General features: G+C 42.8%; 1 protein-coding gene across 2 annotated transcripts in view; it reads right to left on the bottom strand.

Moving 5' to 3' along the window:
* The window catches only part of PRKCQ (protein kinase C theta), a 111,843-nt gene extending 98,801 nt beyond the window's left edge, over positions 1-13,042 (bottom strand). For both annotated transcript variants that reach the window (XM_019738249.2, XM_074325017.1), the window contains exon 1: positions 12,861-13,042. The gene's annotated coding sequence lies outside the window, so the exon portion shown is untranslated. The remainder of the gene's footprint in view (positions 1-12,860) is intronic.
* Positions 13,043-21,005: the final 7,963 nt, after the last annotated feature.

Below are 21,005 nucleotides of genomic sequence, written 5' to 3'. Positions count from 1 at the left end.
AGTGTCGAGAACACTGACTACGGCCTCAAACTGCCAGTGTTCAAATCCCAGCCCCGCCGTTTTGTTTAGTAGCTCTGTGACTTGGAACACGCTACTACAGTTTCCTCATTTGTTCAGTGAGGACAGAGGACTGATGTGAAATGCCTGAATGGGTGTGAAGTGTACAGAGCAGTACCTGGTATACGGAGAAAGCTCAATATCAGATAGCTATAATTATTAGTACTACGTTTATGTACTCAGTACAGTCAAAAGGATGATTGTCCTGTTTTCTTCTTCCACTGCTTAGCACAAAAAAGATTTTCTCCCGACAATCACTTCCTTTAGAGTTGTGTTGTTAAAAGAAGGCTATGGGTTCTTTCAAGCTAGGTGTTCCTGGCTGGGGCTCAGCTACCACCCGACCTGTCCCCAGTCACACCATGTCCCCTGCACCTTGACACCAGAGTCAAGTTCATCACAGTCAGCTTCACTTTCATGTTATTCAGTCAATTTGGCACAGGAATAAAGATACCCAACCAAGAGAAATAAGCAACATTTCGAATTGAGGAGTGACAGCCCCGTGGGTTTTCCCCGAAGCCTCGAGTTCCTTTCGCATCATTTGGCCCAACTTCTCTCCTGCCCTCTTAGGTTGGGCAGTCAGTCAGTCACCTGCTAAGAGCCACATGGTATCTGGAGGAGGGAGGTGCTGTCTTGTTTGGATTCTGGGTGTCCTGCCTGGTAATTTCTTGGGGTGCCCTTAGGGTGTGCTTTCCTCATATCTCTGTGGATGCCGCATGGCCATGTCTGACGTTAGGCAGTCTATCAACTCCCTGTTTTCTTCCTTCTGAACCATGACACACACTTGCTCTCTCTCATCCAATTGAATTGTCTGTTTTACTTGCTGTGCTCATTTCTTGTCGTTCATTAATCTAGTATGCGCTCTCCCTGCACTTTAGAAGTGTGGCACTGACCACTTTGGTTTCCTCACACAGCTCACTTGGACCCTCCTCTTCATCACACCCGCCTTCTTCCTGTTTGGGGTTCTCTGGTCTTTCCCCCAGGCACTCCGCTGCTCTGTCATCTGCCTGTGCTACACTGACATTCAAGAAGTACTTCTTGAGCACTTGTGTGGGGGACTCTGGAGAGAAAGGCAGGGCCAGACTGGAGAGAAAGACACACAGGCCCTGCCCTCAGGAGCTCGCGGTGTGGTCAGGGTGAGAAGGGGGGTGTTGTCACTGCCGAGAGGCTTCCTGTGCAGGACGCCACGGCACCAGTGGCAGGATGTTTAAATACAGCGCTGGGGGGCCCTTCACAGAGCAGGTGATGTCTGAGGGGTTAGCAGACTGAGGACTCGGACAGGGAAAGTGCGTCTCTAGCTTGTGGTCCCATTAAAGCCTGACCAAGTGCTCAGGGCGTCGTGAGACGGAGGCTGGAGAGGCAGTGAGGGACCGACGGGGAAGGACCCAGCAGCCAGTGAAGCATCTGGATTTTATTTTGTAGGTGATATAGAGCTACCAGGAAGTTTTTAAAGCAGAGAGTCGCGGTCAGATTTTCGTTTTGGTCAGAACCTTCTGTAAGCAGGGTGAAAGTGGGTGAAAAGAGTGACTAGAGGCTCCCACTCAGGAAATCAACTTGAGGTCACCTCTGTGACCTGTTAGATTGACGGCCTACATATCTGGGCTAGACCATGTTTCCAAAGATGGCTGCAACAACACCTGCCACTCCCCAGCTGTTTTGCAAGGCCTCTCGGCCATGTCCTGCCGAGGGGTGCTGTCTACTGTCCTCCCCGTGAGCTCAGCTGGCCTGTGACGTGTTCTGACCAGTACATGACGGAACTGATGCTCTGTGACTTCCTAGTCTGGGCCTAAAGACACCTGAGCTTTTGCCTTTGTGTGTTTGGAACACTCACTCTTAGGAGTGTTCTGAAAAGAAACCCGAGGTGGCCTCAGAGAGAAAGAGGGGATGTGGGGCAGTTCCTGTCTTCTAGCCATACCCACTAAGCACCATATATGTGGGGGATCCCGTCTCAGATCTGACCTCAACCTCATGAGAGACCCCAGGGACGCCATGAGAAGCAGAGTCAGCCCAAATTCCTGATCCACAGAATCATGACCAAATAAAATTGGTGTCATTTTAAGCCACAAGGTTTCGGGGCAGTTTGTTACACAGCAATTCATATGCCAAGCAATACTCTGGGTCAAATAAATACACGTCAAATAAATAGGAGACTGCCACCTTGCCACTTTCAGAGTGATGGCATTCGTTTACTGTCGATATGTATCAAGTTGTAGTTCAGCCCTAATTACTTAATACCAAATCTCATTTTGAGACTGTGTCACACTTCACTGATTAGCGCTCAAATTTTTTAAAAAGGGGTTCTTAGAAAATGTAATCCTCTGAGTCTGTCTTGAAAAAGGCTAAGAAACTGTGGTGTGTGTATTAAAACCCTGGAGTTGAGTCTGACCTTTCCCATTTGGTAGTTTTAAGACACATGTCTGAACAAACAGGTTTCATTTTTGGAGCTGCAGAATGTCTGCTGATTCTTTATAATTTGCTTTCTTTGTGGCATGGCTAAGTGTCTTGAGATAACAACAGTTCGCAAATAAATAGAGATCATAATCTCTCTAGGTCTAGCTATTTAGACCTACAATATTTTTCAGGAGAAAATAGATTTTTACATGTTTAAATAAACATACATTCTCTCTGTCCTGAATACTTCTAGTCTGTTGGCCAAAGGCCAGGGGCTTGTCTCCCTTTCATTTCTATTGAAATGATGAGATTCAAGTGTGTGATGTGTTGACATTCCTCTCTAACAGCTCTACCTATGTGAATTTGTTAACGGATGAGTTTTATTTCATTCATTTCTAAAGTTATGAGGTAGTTTATGTTTAGAAATATTGGCAAATTTTTTTTGTCAAGTAAGTTGCATTTATTTTATTTTAATAAGTAACAGGAAGCATTTTCCTGTTGCTCAGATGCCTTCCTGAAGTGTTTTTAGTCATAGATCTCAAGTATACTACATATGTTAACTAATCTCAGTGCCCTAGAAGTAGGAGAGATTCCCAGGAGTAAAATCTTCCTTTTTACTGGAATAGGGGGAGGATGGTTAAAGTACCTCATGCTGTACCCTCAGCAAATACTTAAGCTGCCTCTGCTGTGGAACCTGGAATTCTGCCAGTTATTTCTGACTGGATTATTTCATCAACGTTCAAGGATTTTAATGTAGATGCCTGATCACTGCACTGTACACCTGAAGCTGAAGCTGAACAATAATGAATGTCAACTACAAGTTTGTATGTATATGTATATATATGTATATGTATATATGTGTATATGTATATACTTACAAGAAGCGGAGTACAGCATTAGGAATAGAGACAGTGGAAATGTAATGGCTGTGTGTGATGTCAGAGGGGTAGTGGATGGGGGGAGGGGGGTTCACACAGTGTGAGGGATATAAATGATAAACATCTAAGTATTGCTTTGTCTTGTGCACCTGAAACTAATAATAAAAAAAAAAAGGATTTTATAAAACTCTCTTGGATTGGCTCCGTTGTATGTGAGGGGTGGAGTAATTCAAATTCCTCTTAAAGACTTTATGGCTACTGTTAATATCACCCCTTCTGTAGCTGACTATGTCCCGAAAAAAATCCAGGCCAATTTATTTTTCGTTTTGAATGACTAATGCAGAAGAAGTGAAACTTTCCTAGAAGTGAGAAGATGCCCTCTGGCTGCTATTCATCATCATCTCGTCTTCAAGAAATAAAGTCCACTGAGGAAATCAAGTTCTTCTTTTTTGGAGAAGCAGCATTTTGAGAAGACTTGGTTGTTATAACATTCCTTGTGTTACCATCACCAACTACACAGTAGAAGGAGAGATGTTTTGTTGTTACCGTACGAAAATGTGATTTTGGAAAACCAGAAGTGATTGTAGCTGAATGACTCAGGGTGTGGATGACTGCCCTTTAGTTTACGGGTGAAGGGTTACGCATTCCACTGTTGGGTATATTCTCTAATCTACACAGGCTATTCACCAACACTCATGAAGGGCTGCCTACCACCTGGAATCCTTAAACTGTATCCAGTACTGTACCGGCCCCAGGTACCCAGCAACACGTGGAAACCAAAAGAACAACTGCAAACAGCTACAATGCAGTAGGATCATGAGGGATCCAACTCACTCATCCATGGTCAGTATGGCAGCACTAGAATGAGAACCTTGATCTCCTGGCTCCCAGTCCTGTGACCTTTCATTCTGCCTTCACTGGTAGACGGCTCTGAAAGACGGGCAGGGCCATGGAAGAGCAGGACAAAGAAGGGGGCGTGATGCCACCAGATCCTATGGCCTCTCTGCAGTGTCTACTGAAAGGGATTCTTCATATCCTTGTGTGCCAGCTCCCATGTTTCCCTGTTTATTGTCGGGAAACTGGAGAGCAGTGAGGTACAGACACTGGCACCTTAGAACCTGGGAGGGGAGCAAGCAGCAGATGATAAAGTCAACAGACCAAAGAGGAGCTATGTACTTGGCCCTGTAAACCACTCTCTGTCAGATCCCTAAAATTCACCTTGAGAATATGGATAAAAATTGGAGTGCTTAGGGCTCTTAATATTGATGATTAGGCCTGAAAAGTGTGGGTCATACTTAGAATCCGTCACGTTGATGACTGGAGGAAAATAAAATATACTCCCTGACTCTGAGTGGCTTCACAAGCTTCCCCGAACGTGCAGTCTGAGCTCTGTTCCAAGAGTTAAAGGAGAAGGAAATAGAAGACCTGACACATGCCCTTAGGCCAGCTTACTCAGGAGATAATAATGGCATTAAAATATCATTACTGAGCCCCGGTTAGGAGCTGGATAGAAACCTCAAGTTCCCTGAGATGTAAGAAAGCATGAGGGAGGGTAACACATGAGAAAAGATAGAACACAAAAAGACACTTTTTTTTTTTTCCTCTTTTTGCTAATTGCTAAAAGGGATTCTGGTTGCATTGAACAAAGGAAGGAATGCACTTAGAATTTAGGTGGCCACCTTGTTTGCCAAAGGAAAGCAGGATGCTTTGGATGGAGAAGCCACTAGGGCTGGAATGCAGAGGATGTTGAGTCTTACAGCAAGAAGCATCTCCCTTATTTGCAGGCAAAGGAGACCATACTGTTTGGTTGCCCTTACCTGAATTTGTGCTGGTACTCGCCATGGAGGGACATGTCACGGTGGAACTCACCGTGCATTTCCCCTGAAACACGGTGACATTCATGAAGCCAAATGCACTCTGTAAACTCTGAAATCCTATGGAAGTAACGGGGGCTTGTGCAGTACAAGCCGGAAACCTAAGCTCCTGTTTCCACAGTGTTTTAGCTGTGGCTTAATTGTTTGGAACTCACACTGGTGCCCATTTTATTTTATTATTGCTGGGATTTGTTTTTAATCTCTTTTAAAAGATTATGTTTTTACCCAGTTGGTTTCATAGCTGTGGTTATTCTACCTTTAAATGAGTCCTCTAAATAACTTCCCTTTATTTTAAAAACATTTTTCTCTGAATGCTTTCAATTATTTTATCTTTGGCATGCTTTTTTCATCCAAATTCTTGAATCTAGTCTTTTACTTTGTATCTTTTTTACTCTTACCTGCTTTAATGAGTTTTAAGGTAATTATGATTTTGTTCTGAAGAATCCTTGCAGTCTTTTGTTGTTTCATTAAAATCTGCTAACCTCTTTTATCCTTTAATATTTTCTTCTTATTAAAATAATTTTTGAGTTCTCAGTATACCCACATTTAATGTCTACCTATTGCCTTGTCCTTTTGCTTGCAGGATATTTCAGAATATTTTAATATTACCTTTTATTTCCTGACCATTCTGATCTGAGTCTTTTTTCCTTTTTATCATTGGCATAATAATGGTCAGCAAAGTGAGAAACTGAGGATGACAGAGGGAGAAAACCCACACTGTAGACAGGGAGATGGAACTTTTCCCTGGTAGCAAGTTGCCTCTTGGAATTTTACAATGCTGTCCATAACCTTCAAGTGTGACCTTCTAGGAGAATTTCTCTTTGTGATGCTAGAGAACCACAGGCAAAAAGTGCCCGGGATGATAATGATTCTACTTGTACAGACATTTAAATGTCTGGATTGGCATTCTTTTCTCCTAGCACTTAGCACCCAGTTCCTTATTTAGTACAGGTTCTAACATTTATGACTTACTTATTTATTCCACTAATATTTATTGAACACCTGCTGTACGTCAGATGCAGTGCTAGATGCTAGGGATTCAACAAAGAGTAAGAGAGAATGAGGCTTTTGCCCTCATGGAGGTTCTAACCTACTGGGGAGTCTAAAGAAAGCAAACAATGGTGACATATTCTAAGTGCCCTGGTGGTTAACAGTTATTGATTGGTTACTGTAAGCACTTTATATAGATGATTTCATTTGTACTTCAAGAACATGTGGGAGGAAACTAAACCCTAATTTGAGGATCAGGAAAAGCTTTCCAGAGGAAGATGTCTAAGGTGGGGACAGAAGATCTGTAGGAATTAGCCAAAGGAAGGAGAAGTTTAAGGATTGGATAGAAAGTTGATGAGGCAGAGGACACATGGAACTGCTAAGAACCCAGAGAGGCCAGACTTGGAGCAGTGTGATGTGTGTGGTGTAGGAGAGATGAGGCCGGAGATGACAGGGGGGTGCAGACCAACTAGAACCTTCCAATTCATGTTACAGAGTCTGAGTTTTATTCCAAGTGCATTGGGTAGCCATTGGACAATTTAAAGCAAGGGAGTGAATGCTCAGAGCTGGAATCTAGAAAGACCCTTCCAGCTGCAGTGTGGACAACAGTCCACAGTAACTGAGACCAGTTAGGAGGTTCTGGCAATAATCTAGAAGAGAAACAGTGGTGGCTGGTAAACAGAGCAGAGGCAATGGAGGTAGAAAACGGTGGATGGAACGAGGAGATAGTCAGGGTGGAACTAATAGCACTTGGTTTGGGGTGAGCTATGGATGTGAGGAGTCGAGGCAAAATATTCAGATTTCTGGTTATGTGAGACCAGATGATGCCAGAGCCAGATATAGAAGGAAGTGAGAGGGGAAAGTTTATGGAAAGAGGAAGGAGGAAGATGCTACATGTAGCTCGGGTCATTGTAGTGCTGGGTCTGCCCACATTAGCTCTCTGTGGAAGAGGGTCAGTAGGGCCTTGGATAGGTCACGGTTGGGTGGTGCTCAGCGAGGAGATGGCTGGTGAGCTCACTGAGGGATGCAGTTGTCCATGGTGTTAGAAAATTGAAGAACATCAACCTCCCAGGGGACAGAAAGGAGACGAGGAGCTTGCAGAGGAGAAGAGAGGAAGGAAGGAGAACGGGAAGGGAGGAAAACATTTCTCCAAGTAAACGGGAATGCTCAGTGCATGGTCTGCTACAGAGAACTCAAGGAAGAGAGGAGTAGTTAGCAAGAATCAGCAACACGGAGTGTGAGTGCCATAGTTTCCCAGAGATAATACAGGCAAGGCCAGATGGCTGTGGCCACGACAGGGCGGCTGGTGCAGAGGACAACGTGAGGACTTTGGCTGGGAAGAGGAGGAAAGAGAGAAGGAAATAGCTGGCAGGAGGAATAGAAAGATGGTCTTTTTCTTCAAAGGAGGATGGGGGTTAAGCATGTTTAATGCAGGGAGATTAGGACTAGTAATGAGGGAGGAAAGGAAAATACAGGTGAGAGAGGAGGTAATCAAGAGAATGAGATTTCCAACAATGAAGAAGAAATGACTTCCAAGGCACTGATGGAAGATGAACATCAGACAGGAAGTGAGGCTCTTTTTCTTTCCGTTGTAAAAGAAGGGAAGGTGGACCCAGATAAAACTTGATGTATAGCCCTGTCGTCAATGATTACGTTGTTCTTACGAGGAAAGCTTCCATTTTCTCAGGGAAGCAGGAAGCAAAGGCAGTGTGCTAAGAGTGAGGGGATATTGGTGGCGGGAGAAGGTCTGAAATAGCTGTTGTAGAAAATGAAAGAGAGCTGAAAAGTCTGAGAGCCTGGCTGGAGGTGGAAATCATGGAATTGTAGCATCATGAATTTGTATAGTTGCATATTTTTTTCCTGCGGAGCTCACCAATCTCTGTTTAGACCCTGGGAAAGTAGGCAGTTGGATTCAGCTATGGTCCCAGGGACCCCAGCTTTAGAAAGGGAAGCCCATCATTTTACGTGGCACTATCAATGCTTGTTTTCTCCCAGCATTGAGGGGAAAGCCTGGGGGAGGAAAGGGTGGCCATTTTCTTCTTTGTCAACTCCTGGTTGAATGGTCCCTGGTCTGTGTAACCAGTACGATTTCTTCCTAAGCGATCATTCTAAATCACGTGGGCAGGGGCCACCCTACCTAGAGGGACCTTTGTTTATTTTTTTAGGAGCCCCCATCCATGGTTTCGCTAGTCCATCAGGGGATGCTTGAGTCGTAGTTACCCCAGTGATTCCACACTAGAGAAAGATATATAAACACAGGGTGAGACAGGAAAGCACAGTGGATTCAGGAGTAGCATCAGCCCCTAGACCCCTGACATCGGGCAGCAAATGATGTGATGTCAGTGGTGTAGCTGCTGTGGAAAACAGTACGGTGGTTCCTCAAAAAATTAAACAGAATTACCAGTTAATCCAGCAATTCCATCTCTGGGTATATAGCCAAAGGAATTTAAACAAGGGACATGAAGAGGTATTTGTACACCCATGTTTATAGCAGCACTATTCATAATAGCCACAATTTAGAAATAACCCAAATATCCATCAACAGATGAATGGATCAGCAAAATGTGGTCTATACACATAGGGGATTATTATTTTAGTCTGAAAAAGGAAGGAAATCCTGACACAGACTGCAATATGGATGCACCTTGAAGACATTATGCAAAGCGAAATAACCCAGTCACAAAAAGACAATACCTGTGTGATTTCACTCATATAAGGTATTAAAAGTAGTCAGACTCAGGGGCAGCTGGATGGCTCAGTTGGTTAGAGCGCAAGCTCTCAACAACAAGGTTGCCAGTTCAATTCCCACATGGGATGGTGGGCTGCGCCCCCTGCAACTAAAGATGGAAAACGGCGACTGGACTTGGAGCTGAGCGCGCCCTCCTCAACTAGATTGAAGGACAATGACTTGGAGCTGATGGACCCTGGAGAAACACACTGTTTTCCAATATTCCCCAATTAAAAAAAAAAGAAAGAAAATCAAACTCATAGTGACAAAGTAGAATGGAGGTTGCCAAGAGTTGGGGGAGGGGGGTCGTGGGGCATGGGGAGTTAGTGTTTAATGGGCAGTTTCAGTTTTGCAAGATGAAAAGAGTTCTAGAGATGGATGGTGGTGATGGTGGCATGATGTGAATGTACTAATGCCACTGAACTGTATACTTAAAAGAGATTAGATGATAAATTTTACCTTATGTATATTTTACCACAATCAAAAAAACTTAGGGGTAGTAGATTGGGGAGTGGGATTATCACTTTGTGAGGGGTATAATTGTCAAACTATTACAATGTTTTGTACACCTGAAACTGATTTAAAAAAAAATGTGGAAAAAAAAACGTTCATTGGTAGGTCGTCCAGCTCTGTGGTTTAATGACAAGTACTGGGTGGTCAGATAAATTGGCCCTAACACTTACCAGCTGTAAGAGCTGGGGAAGTGACTTAACCTCCCTGAACCTCAGTTTCCTCATCTGTAAAATGAGGATGAGGATGACGATGATATCTCATTTATCAAAGCTTTGCCAAGGTTAAATGAGATAGTAATGTTTGTCAACTAGAAATAAAATTCTGAGTACAATGTCTGGCACATAAATCCTAAATAATGACTCAATAAAGCTGTGTTTTATTATTTTTGATGGCCCTGATTATTATCATTATCAATATTATTAGCTTAGTTCAAAAGTTAACAGACCCGTGGCCACCTGCAGAAGTATGTGCTGCCCAAGTGAGAACCTTTAAATATCTGCTAGTTTGTTCCCAGAGCGGAAGCCTCCAATCCCGGCCTTGGGTGATCGCTCCCTAATTTGTTAAACCTCTGATTCTCCGTTTGCCCCAAGGATTGATTGATTTTTGCCCCAAGGATATTTTTAGATGACAGGACAATATGAATCTGTGTATAAATGCTTGACATGTTAAAATAATGAAAGAGGTTTCCATGATTGCAGAGAAATACCCTTTTCATTCACCTTTCTGGCTCAACACCATGTTTTTCTATGAATTTTTCATGATTTCTGCCTTAGTAGCTAGAATAGTTACAAAAAAGCAAAGTCAGATGCATTGCTGCTTGAAAATGAGATGCTTAAAATTTCAAAGTATTGGATGTAAACAGAAAGAGTGAGTTTAATGCTATGCATGTCACCACAAGACTAATTTCTCTCCTTTTAATGACAAATGTGACATGGGGCAAAAAAAAAAAGTTATAAATATGGAATCACATGATACATCTGTGTTCTCTGGGATTTTTCATCATATAACAACTTTTTATTTTAGACTATTTGGGGAGATGACTTGAAAAAAAAAAGATCGAACCCTATAAAGAGGAAATCACCTGACATCAGATACATCCTTATTAACAGTCACATCAGATTCACCTATCAGCGATCGTTTCAGGGGCAAACAACATAATCAACAACTCAAACATGAAATGTGTTAAAAAGGGAAGCACTCATTCTAATTCCTATTTTAAAGCAGGCAAATGGCCTATCATTACATAGTGCATTATGCGGAGATTTGTGGAGCTTTAGTCCTGAATGCCAGTCACAGATTTGTACCATAAACCCACACACTCAAAAGAAAATCCTGGACGCAGCGCACAGGCAGTTTTAGATTAACCACTAAATTCATGATACAGCAGAATTCCATCTTTTCTCCAGAAGAGAGAGAATATATTACAGTGGAATGCAGGATCTTTATAGAAATGACCAAAGGCCCATGGGCTATTCAAGGGAGCCTCCAGGCACCTGCTACCAAGAAGAGACATCAAATATTAGGGTTGAAGGGGATTGCTGAGGTTATAAGGACTGAGGTGTGAAGAATTGAGCAGTACGCAGGCGTACCTGAAGGAGGAGTGGGACATCAGCTAAAGAAATCAAAGTTCCAGTAGTTGACCACTGCATTTTCAAAGCGGACTCAATAAGGGGTTGTAGGGACGAGGCGCTGGTAGGAGAGAAGACAAGAAATTGGCCCAAGAGCTCCTTGCCATCCTAAGCCATCTACCACAGCACAAGACAGTGGTGGAAATGCACACGACAAAGACGAGAGAGTCCTCCCTGGACATTTACGTTTTAAAGTTTACAAGAAAATGACGGGAGGGTGAAACAAAGACTGGTGATGTGGAACAGGTTACTCTTGAAATCAGAGATAAAAGTTTACGAGCAAAAAAACCCAAACAAAACTTAATTTAGACTTAATCGCGGAGTTGGAGGAGTTTCACAGCTGAGGCTTTGAAGGTTTTAGAAGCTCTTCCTATGCTGTGTCTTTAAATATATGTACATTCAATCAGCAGAAGAAAGAGATGACAAGATCATTCTGTGACAGACACCTGCATCAAACAATGGCACTGATGGTGGAGGGATTTTAAACAGCTGTGCATACACTTCAAAAGTAATTTGCAACCAAATTAGTAAACGTCACCCTCCTTCCCACTAGACACAGCATTTTTAAAAGAGATCAAGCGTCCATGGTAAGCCTGCCATTTTATAAGAGTTACCAAAGATAAGTTAGTTAGGGGAAAAATGGTGAATCACAAGGTTGCGGTGTGGGGTGGGAGAGGAGGCACCCAGGACCTTGCACATAAGGCTGGCCTATGAGACATCCCCTCCAGGAAAGGGCCGGCGGTGGTCACAGCTTTTGGAGAACAACGCAAGGGGGACCAGCAGCCGAGTGGAGCTGCCGGACATGGGTTCAGAAAGGGCACTGGCACACGCAGGCCCTGCCCACTGCCCGGGGTGGTGGTTCTCACCACTGACAGCGAGCTGCAGCGAGCGTTCCTTCTTCTCTCCATGTCACCACCCCTCCTTGTCAGCTTGTGCCATTTCCGAACTGTCTTTTATTAGCAACTTTGAGCAGGACAACCCCAAGGGCAGGCAGCTCCTTGCACAAACAACCAGAACCTCCTAGTTGAGCCAGCCTCTGCGTCTCTCTTTATTCATGCCCATGGGGATGCCCAGGCCTTTAGCACCCACAGTCCATTTCACACTGATCAACTTAAAAATTCAATGAAATAAAGACATTTAACTCCACTTACTACATACGTGATCCCAAAGCTGAAAAACAAACAGTTGTCCCTTAAGGTTACAGGATTGAGCACCAGACTTTTTCTTCTTTTCTTTTTCTTTTTTCTTTTTTTTCTTTTTTTTGCTATCTATCTCAGAGCCACTTCACCCTACCCCAGGCCCTTGAAAAGAAACTCGGTTTGTTTGGAAGTGTGAGTGTTGCCAGCCCCTTCAGCTGCTAGCAGTAGATTCCAAGAACACAAGTTATTCTCTGTGGACAGGTTGACATCTGTGTCAAACATCTCTCTTTACTAATGTTTGCCAAGAATATGAAACTTTCCACCTTCTTCCCTTCTTCCCTCCCACCTCTAATTAGTTCACGTGAGAGGTGGGGGAAAAAAAAAAAAGGAGGACCCCAGCCCCAGGCCCGGTGGCCTCCTCACAGGCCAGGGTCCACAGCGCCCTGTGCAATCCGCACGCAAGAAGCCCCGGGAAAGAAGTGACCAAAAGTTTGCTTCTCTGGGGTATCTTTTAGATTTCGCTGTCATCCTGCTACCCTCTTCCTGGAACATCTCACTGCCGCCGGAACCGGGGGCCTTACCCGCTGGACCCGCGGCCGTGGACCCGCGCAGACAGACCGCCTTCCCTCCCCCGGACTGCGACGAGCCAGCACGCGAGGACCTACCTGCTGGGTGGGCTGCCTGGGTCCGAGCGCGCGGCTGTTCGGTGGTGGCACAGGCACTGGCGGGGCCGCGCGGTGGGGCGCCCGCGGGCGGCGCCGGCCAGGGGGCGCTCGTCACCCCGCGCCCAGACAGCTGGAGCAGGTCCCCGGACGCCCGGACGTTCGCCCAGGAACCAGCCAGCAGCGAACACTGCCGCTCGGCGCCTCCTCTCCTCCCGCGGCGCCTGCCCCTCCCTCCAGCCTCACTCCTTACTGGCCCTTCTCACCCCGCTGCAGAGACCAGAAGCCTCGGATGGGACACCCCAGGGGTGGGATGCTGAGGGAGGGCCCAGAAGGGGCGCTCAGCAGGGGCCACAGGCTGAGTGCGAGAAAAAAGGGGCATGAGACCACATGACTCTGCAGCTAGCCAAACTGAAAAGCGAAAACGATCGTTCAGTGGGGAAGCTGTCTCGGTGAAAAGCACTTTATGTTTTGTCGGGTTTTACACTAGAAAGGACTTGTAAACATCGTTCATTTACAATTACCTGCTTGAGGAGGTTTGGGTGCAATTCTGTGCGATGGATAATCTTTCCTAGATTGTGTCTGACCTAGGATTTTTATTTTCTCTACCTACACACTGGCATTTTATTTCTATGTCCTAAGGTGCCCTGCTCTAAACCTGACAGTCCTTGAAGTTGCAATATAATGTCTTTACAGTGCATTTGTCATGTGAAGACTTTTATGTCCTGTTGGTGACACTAATGATGACCATGATGAGGGTAGTTGGGGCGTTTTTCCTGTACTCCATAGAATTCATTTTTTTCCATTCAGGTTAGAAATCATATGTCTGGCTACCAATACTGTTACAGAGCCATTCCCTCTCAATTATGACATTAAATTATTAAAATGTATTTGGTTAAGGCTTTTGTTGCTATACAAATTAAGACCAGATTAGCCTGAAACAAAACAGTAATCCTTTTTTAAAAAATTATTTTTTGAGAGAGAGAGAAAGGGAGACAGAGAGAGAGATGAAAAAGGTAGAAAAGAGCCAAGCTTTGGACCAGTAGGCTTCTGATCATTGAAGGATAGAGTGTCAGCTGAAAAGGACCTCAGAGTACAGATAGTTTAATTTAAAGATGAAAAACGGAGGTCCAGCAGGGTTTGGTGACTTGATGGAAACCAGATGTGAGGGTGACTCTTTCCCTTCATCTTATATGAACTCTGCAAAGGGAACACATGCACCTTTTAAGGATAAAAAGATATTCCATTAAAATGAGCTTGTCTGCCCTATCGTTAATATCTAACAGTGCTGAACTGACCCTCAGGCTAGGATGGTCCAACAGAGATGCTGCCACCTCTTGGAAGATTCCAGCCAGAAGGTGTGAGGGGGCACAGAACCTTAGAGGTGCCAGCTCACCAGGCATTGCCAGAGCCCAGCACATAGTAGGCACTCACTTTATATTTGCTATTGAGATTTGGCAGAAAAACATATCTATGGCTAACACACTGGCAGAGCTAGAACGACAACCAACCCCTGGTCCCCTGAGAGGCCCAGCGTCTCTACAGACTGCAAAAGAGTAACCTCCTCCTTCAAGATGCCACCCTCCTAGCTCTTCTCCAGCCATCCTTACAGGAACCCTGTCACATGAAGAAGAGGGGGTAGGCAGTCAATGGCTGCACTGCCTAGGAGATAGGAGACCCACTCATCCCTCATTGCTGGGTGGTTCATTGACTATCTGAGAGGGGGGCTAAGTACATGTAGGGCTCAAGGGAAATTCACATGTCCTTTTCATTTAGTCAATACTAATCAGTGGCTTTTTAAAAAGTTTCAAGTAATGGTGATTATGTACTGAGTACTTATATGCTTGTCACCATGATGACCACTTTTGATGCACTGTTCATTTAATCCTCGCAGTCTTATGAGGTAGATGTTATATCATCATCATCATCTCCATCTCTGTTTTAGAGGTGAGAAGAGGGAGGCCTAGAAGGATTATACAGCTTGCCCAAGATCACACAGTTAAAGTACTGCAACCAGGATTCAAACTCAGGCAAGTGTGAAGCAGCCCCATCAAGCATTGTTGAATATTGCCCCCCGCCTATAGCTGTACCTTCTATTTCATGCTTCCCTCTCATTGGACAACTGGTCTCGGAGACCCACGCTACTCTAGTTTATAACCACATAGTCCTGTAATTGAAAAACTTATTCATCTGAAGACTGGATCTTCTAAAGCAATATTCATCCTTTGTCTAAAAAGGATTTTTTCTTTTTGGTCTTGAATCTCATCTAAAAGAAAAAGTCCACATCTGTTCTTGATACGTGCTAGGTGTTAGGGATACCTCTGGACCCTTTTACCCGGCATCCTGTCTGGCCAGCCTTCTCCTTCGCCTGGCTACAAGGCATTCTGTTTGCTGTCAGGTATTGTCTCATTGTTTTATAAACACGGCTGATGCTCAGAAGTTCTCCACACCTTTGTTTCCTGGAAGAGGAAATGGCATTTCCTGGAGAGGACTGTGTGTGGGTGGTGAGGTTCCACTCATTACGTTAAACACACCCGCACTTTCAGTCACTCATTTCTTTTCCTCCTTCAGTTTCTGGCCCAAAGTTTCCTGGAATCGTGCTGAGCACAGACCATGGGGCAGCTGCATCAGTTCACTGTAGCCGGGAAGACACGATTCCTGCTTTGGATCCAGAGCTAAGGAGTGGTTCCCAGGAATCTGACCCCCAGAGGTACCACGGCCCATCTTCCTTCAACTTGGAATTTGCTAAAGGGAGCCTAGGACATCACTTGGCCTTTATTTTGGACCTAGTTGAAAATTATGCCCTGTCTCCCAAAGAGACCACCTCGTTCATCCTTCTGCGGATTGACCTTCAATGAAGGATTTAGGATAGAGAGTAAAAAGAAAATGTTCTTATTATGAGCCTCAATTTCGAGAAAGATGGCATTTGGGGAGATAAGGATATGACAAGCAGATCACTTAAGCACTGGATTATATGACAAGGATACTTCCATCTCTGCAGGAAGTCACCACTCAGAGAAAATCAAGTTGGACTGTTTCATGAGGTGTTTGACTACCTGGCCGTCTACTTCTCCAAAGGCCTGGCAATGATGTTTTTAAAGTGGTCCACCTGAATCCTCAGAACAACCAGCATGGAATTAGAAGACAGTGATCCACCCTGACCAAAGACTTGCAGAAGATGTGGAGTCTAGTGTAAAATTACTCAGAAATTGTCAAAATTATTCTAGGATCTATGGGTCAAAGTGACAGAGGTGCAGACATAAAACAGGTATTTTTAAATCGACAGCTTGGACAAGGGAAAGGGAGGTTTGTTTTTTTGCTTTTTTTCCCCCTCTTCAATCCAACTTAGACTTCCAAGTGGGCAAAAAGGATAATTAGAAGTTAGAATTTGTTATTGTCAGAAGAGAGCTCTAAACCCAAAGCAAAAATTGGTCTTCCCCTTGTGAAGTAAATAAATCTTGGCTACTGTTGATAATAGGATAGCCACTCTTCCAAGCCATGAGGGGGAATGGTGAAAGGTAAATGCACACCTCCCCTGGGGGTAAAAGAGGAACAAGGTTCAGAAGAGAGATTTTTGAAAAGTTCCATTGTTATCATACATGCTTCGTAGCATTAAGCTAATTTAAAAACCTTAGGCAAGGTGAGGAAGGTAAATATTCTGTCTTCGTTTAAGAAAGAGATAATAAGTGACCCTGACATTAGCTAATATTTATTGTGCATTTAGGACTTATGTGAGGGCAGGGAGTTAAATACTTCATTAAAAAAATCCCTTGAGATGGGTAATATTCTCTTCATTTTACAGATGTGACAGTTCGTTCTTAGAGGTCAATCAAGTCACTTTGCCAGGATCATTGAGCCAGTAAGTGGTGGGCATGCTCTGACTCCCACTCTGCTGACCCCTAAATCCATGAGTTTTGCCATCATATAGACAGAAGCAAGAGAAGACCTGAAATTATAGCCTGACTCTTGAAACAGTTAAAAAATTGTGTATGTTTGTGGATGTCCCAATTATTAAGGTATTCTAAGAAGAGTCAACACATGTATAGATGGTCAATTTGTAAATTATAATGTATCAACATGCTCACTTACTAATACAACCATAGAAAATAAAGCAATTTTAATCTTGAATGATACAGACCAGTTAGAGTAGATTTTTCCCTGCGTGTGAATTATTATTGCATTATGAAAGAATGAAATTGAGCATGCAAGTCTTTCTCTTACTATTTTTTTTTAAAAGGTAGGGGAGTTATAAAAAGCCAATATTGTAGTCTCATTTTAACTGTGGCTTCTGCAATCCTAAAGATATTGATTATTTTTTTAAGACATCACTGCCAATAAAGAGACACTAATGATCATATAAGTATATGAATCAGATCGTGAATAACATTTTCAGTGTTGTTTTAACATAGATAGAAGTTCACACAAACTTGCAGTATGTTTGTAAGTTCTAAGGGTAGAATCGGAGCAGAAGGGGAAGGTCTGGTATTTCTAAGGATCGCAGATGCGGTGCTGGATTTGGTGAGTCCGGTGATACCAGAATGATGAAACTGTGTCTGAAATTAAAGAGGTGTTGATTAGATAGAGTAATCTATACAGACCACTTTTTAGTGATTCTGTTCTAACAGCAGAAAAGTAACAGCAACCCCAAAGTCTGAAAGCCTATATGTTTTGGTGAGAAATCCTTCCCAGGAAGGATTAATAAATCTGAGAATTGATCTGTGAATCCAGAAGGAAGAAATCAAGATAAAACCTTTTGTCATATTTATAAATTTGCTTATTGCAATTCTATAATATGACAGTGCTGTTGCCCTCGGATTTGAAAAATCTATCAATGAAGGCTTTACTTTACTTTAAACTACTATATATCTATATCTATCTATCTATCTATCTATCTATCTATCTATCTATCTATCTATCTATCTGTATATATCTCAGTCTCTTTTTCGAAAATGCAAATGTCATGCCTGCTCCTCATTACTTCCTTCTCTTTCAGTCCATACCCCTCAAACATATATTATTTATGTTTTTTTCTGCCATTAACACACACACACACACACACACACACACCCCACACACACACGCATAGGGAGGGAATTTTTCATTTTACAAAAGTGTTTTGGACTACACGGTATTCTGTCAGGTTTCTTCCAGCTATAAAATTCTGAGAATAAATATCAGTTAAAAGAAAGCTCTGTCAGTGATGAGGAATATAATATAATTTGCCTCTAGTTGTAGCATTGCTAATTTAATATATTCACTGGTATGAAAACAATGTCAAATATTCTCAAGGAAATCATATACTGATAGCCAGGAAAACATAGCATATCATTACTCTCTGTTTTGTCTGTAGCTTTCTTGACTGCACCATCGTTTCAACCATTCACCTTAAAGTAAAACATTTGTGCAACAAAACTCTAAGGAAGTTAGAGTTTTCTTTTTCTCTCAGTTTCTTTTTCTCTCATTAGAACAGAGGCCTAATGAGACTAGGTACCATTTTTGGCTCTTGTGGGAGTTGGTTAGGTGAGCTATGTTGCATGGTCACCTTTTATCCCCCAACCTAAGCATCTTACCCCTGAAATGTTTGTTGTTAGCCTCAAATGGCAACCCTTGAGACTGGTTATTTCTTTAAACTTATATTGGCTTGTATGTGTAAGTAGATCTAACCTGACGTTTTCTTTTTTTTCCTTCTTCTCTTTTTTTCTGCTTGTCACTAGGCAGAGTCAGCAAACAAAAGAAGGAAAGCTCTATATTTGGGGTTCAGCATATTTTCAGAGAGCAGTTGTTTTATCTACATGTCACACACTAGAGCACACACACACACACACACACACACACACACACACACCTGGGAATCAGAGAAAAGTAAAAAGAGAAGAAAGATTACCTATAATTCCATCATCCAGACACTTGACATTTGGTATATTTCCTTGCATTCTTTTATCTATACATAATGTTTGCAATTATTTCATTTAAAAAATGACTTTTACTTGTTGCCTGATTGTAAAGCAATGAGTAGTCATCATAGAAAATTTGAAAAATACAACAATGCATGTAAAAGAAATTTTAAATCCCTCATAATCTAAAAATATAAACGTAACTATTAAAACTCTGCTGTCTTAGCCTAGTCATGGCTCAGAGCATGTATCTTGATACTAAAGCTGAAACTATCTACTCATACAATTTGTAGTTTATAGTTCACAACATCATTTTTTTAATTGTTTGTTTGATTTTTACTTGATTTGTTGATGTTTTATTTTTTAAGAAATTACAAACATGATTTTAGGAATGTTCTGGGTGCTCTGATTGAGACTAGCTCCTTTGCTTTTTTGCTAAAGAACAAAAATTTATTTACACGCACACAAAATACATTAAAAACGTGAATAATGATATTGTTTAAGTTTGCCCTTATAACTCCACATAATGGCTTAATTTTTTTTCTTCAAATGTAACTTGTGTGAATCCATTTCCAGTGTGTTGTGAAAGAAAACCACCAAGTCGCTATTTACTAATTGGATCCTGCACTTAACTGGAGGAAAAAGCTTTTGGTCCAGCTAAAGCAATTGATACTGAATTGTAAGACTAAGTTTGGATGTTACATAAATTTGAGAGGGCTGCAGAAATTTGGATTCACTGTTAATCACACTAAGAAATTTTCTCTCCAAGCAAAAGGCGAGAAAGCTGTTGCTTGAAGAGCTTTATGTCATGTGACCTGCCCTGCCCGGGGGACTTAAAAGGACTTAAATACTTAAGAACACAGAAAGGCTTCTGGTTGGAACACGGCAAGGTGCAGTGCACTTTAGGGGCTCCAGCTTTGTCACCCGTTTTTCCTAGGAACGTAGGGAGCACCAGAGCTAAAGCAACCAAACAAGAAATCAACTGGAAGTCTTTCAACACGGGGTCTTGAGGTTATGATGGCCTTTTGCACGTTCCATAGAGCGTCATACCGCTACAAAGAAATATTTAAAAAACTATTGTACAGTGCAATTTGCAGATTCACATTTCCTCTTTTCCTTGCAGTTTTATTTGGATAGAAAGGAGATCTCTTCTAAACTAGGAGTCTTCCTTTTATTTCTTAGCTAAGAAAGAAAACTCCTCAAATACCATTACCTTCTCTGTAACTCCCTGGACATAGTGAATCCATTATGTGCATTATGGGAGGAAGGAGAATTCTCATGCAAATTAGTACAACTTTGGGAAACTGATTGACAGTATTCGCTGACGCTGAGCATGTGTGTGCCCTGTGTGCCAGATATCCCACGAATACATAACCCACAGAAATGTGTACATCCACGCACTAAAAGTCACATACAGCATACCATCGCAGCGCTGCTCGCAGGAGACAGCCCACGTGGCCTTCCACTGTAAGATCCCTAAACTGCGGTCCGTCATCAGCGGACACAAAGTGGCAATGACAGTGAGCGAAATACTGACACAGCCATGAACAAACCTGACCATCATAACGCCGAGTGAGTAAAGCCAGGTCTAGAAGAACACAAAGTGCATGATTTCATTTACGTACAGTTCAAAAACTATGTAAAGTTTTTGAAGTCAGATGAATTTATGTTATGACAAGTCAGGGCAGTCGTTAGTACATGTGGGGAGGCAGGTGGCATGGTGTCTGGGACACGGCGTTCTGAGGGTTTATGTTGAGCTGGTGATATTTATCACTTGTCGGAGGCAGTGGTTACACAGGTGTGTCCACTTGGTAAAACTTCATCTAGATGTACCTTTGTGGCTCGTGTGCTTTTCTGTGTGTGTCAGCCCCAATACAGAGGTTATTTAAAAAGGGGACGCAATAGTATCATATTTATAGAGCCCTTTCTGTGTAGCCAGAAACAGGGTTGGTGGCCCAGGTAATGGAGAGTTCATGAGTTCCGTGAGTGCAGACCATGTGGCTGATGTGATAATTCTCTCTGTCTATATCTGAGTCTCTGTCTGTATCTGATTCTCTCTCTGTCTTTGTGTTTCTCTTCCTTTGTTTGTCTCTCTCCCTGTCTCTGTCTCTCTCTTTCTCTGTCCTTTTTCCTGTTCAGCATGCCAACAAGTTAAGCTTAATGACAGCGTGACTTCAAACAAGTCATTAATGCCTTCTGAATTCTTTTTTCCCCCTCATTTGATGAGTGAAGGAGTCAGACAAAATGGTGACCA

This window comes from Rhinolophus sinicus, linkage group LG02, assembly GCF_036562045.2.
Source record: "Rhinolophus sinicus isolate RSC01 linkage group LG02, ASM3656204v1, whole genome shotgun sequence".
Lineage (NCBI taxonomy): Eukaryota > Metazoa > Chordata > Mammalia > Chiroptera > Rhinolophidae > Rhinolophus > Rhinolophus sinicus.
Note: the sequence above shows the minus strand (reverse complement) of the source record. Positions and strands in the feature narration are given on the sequence as shown.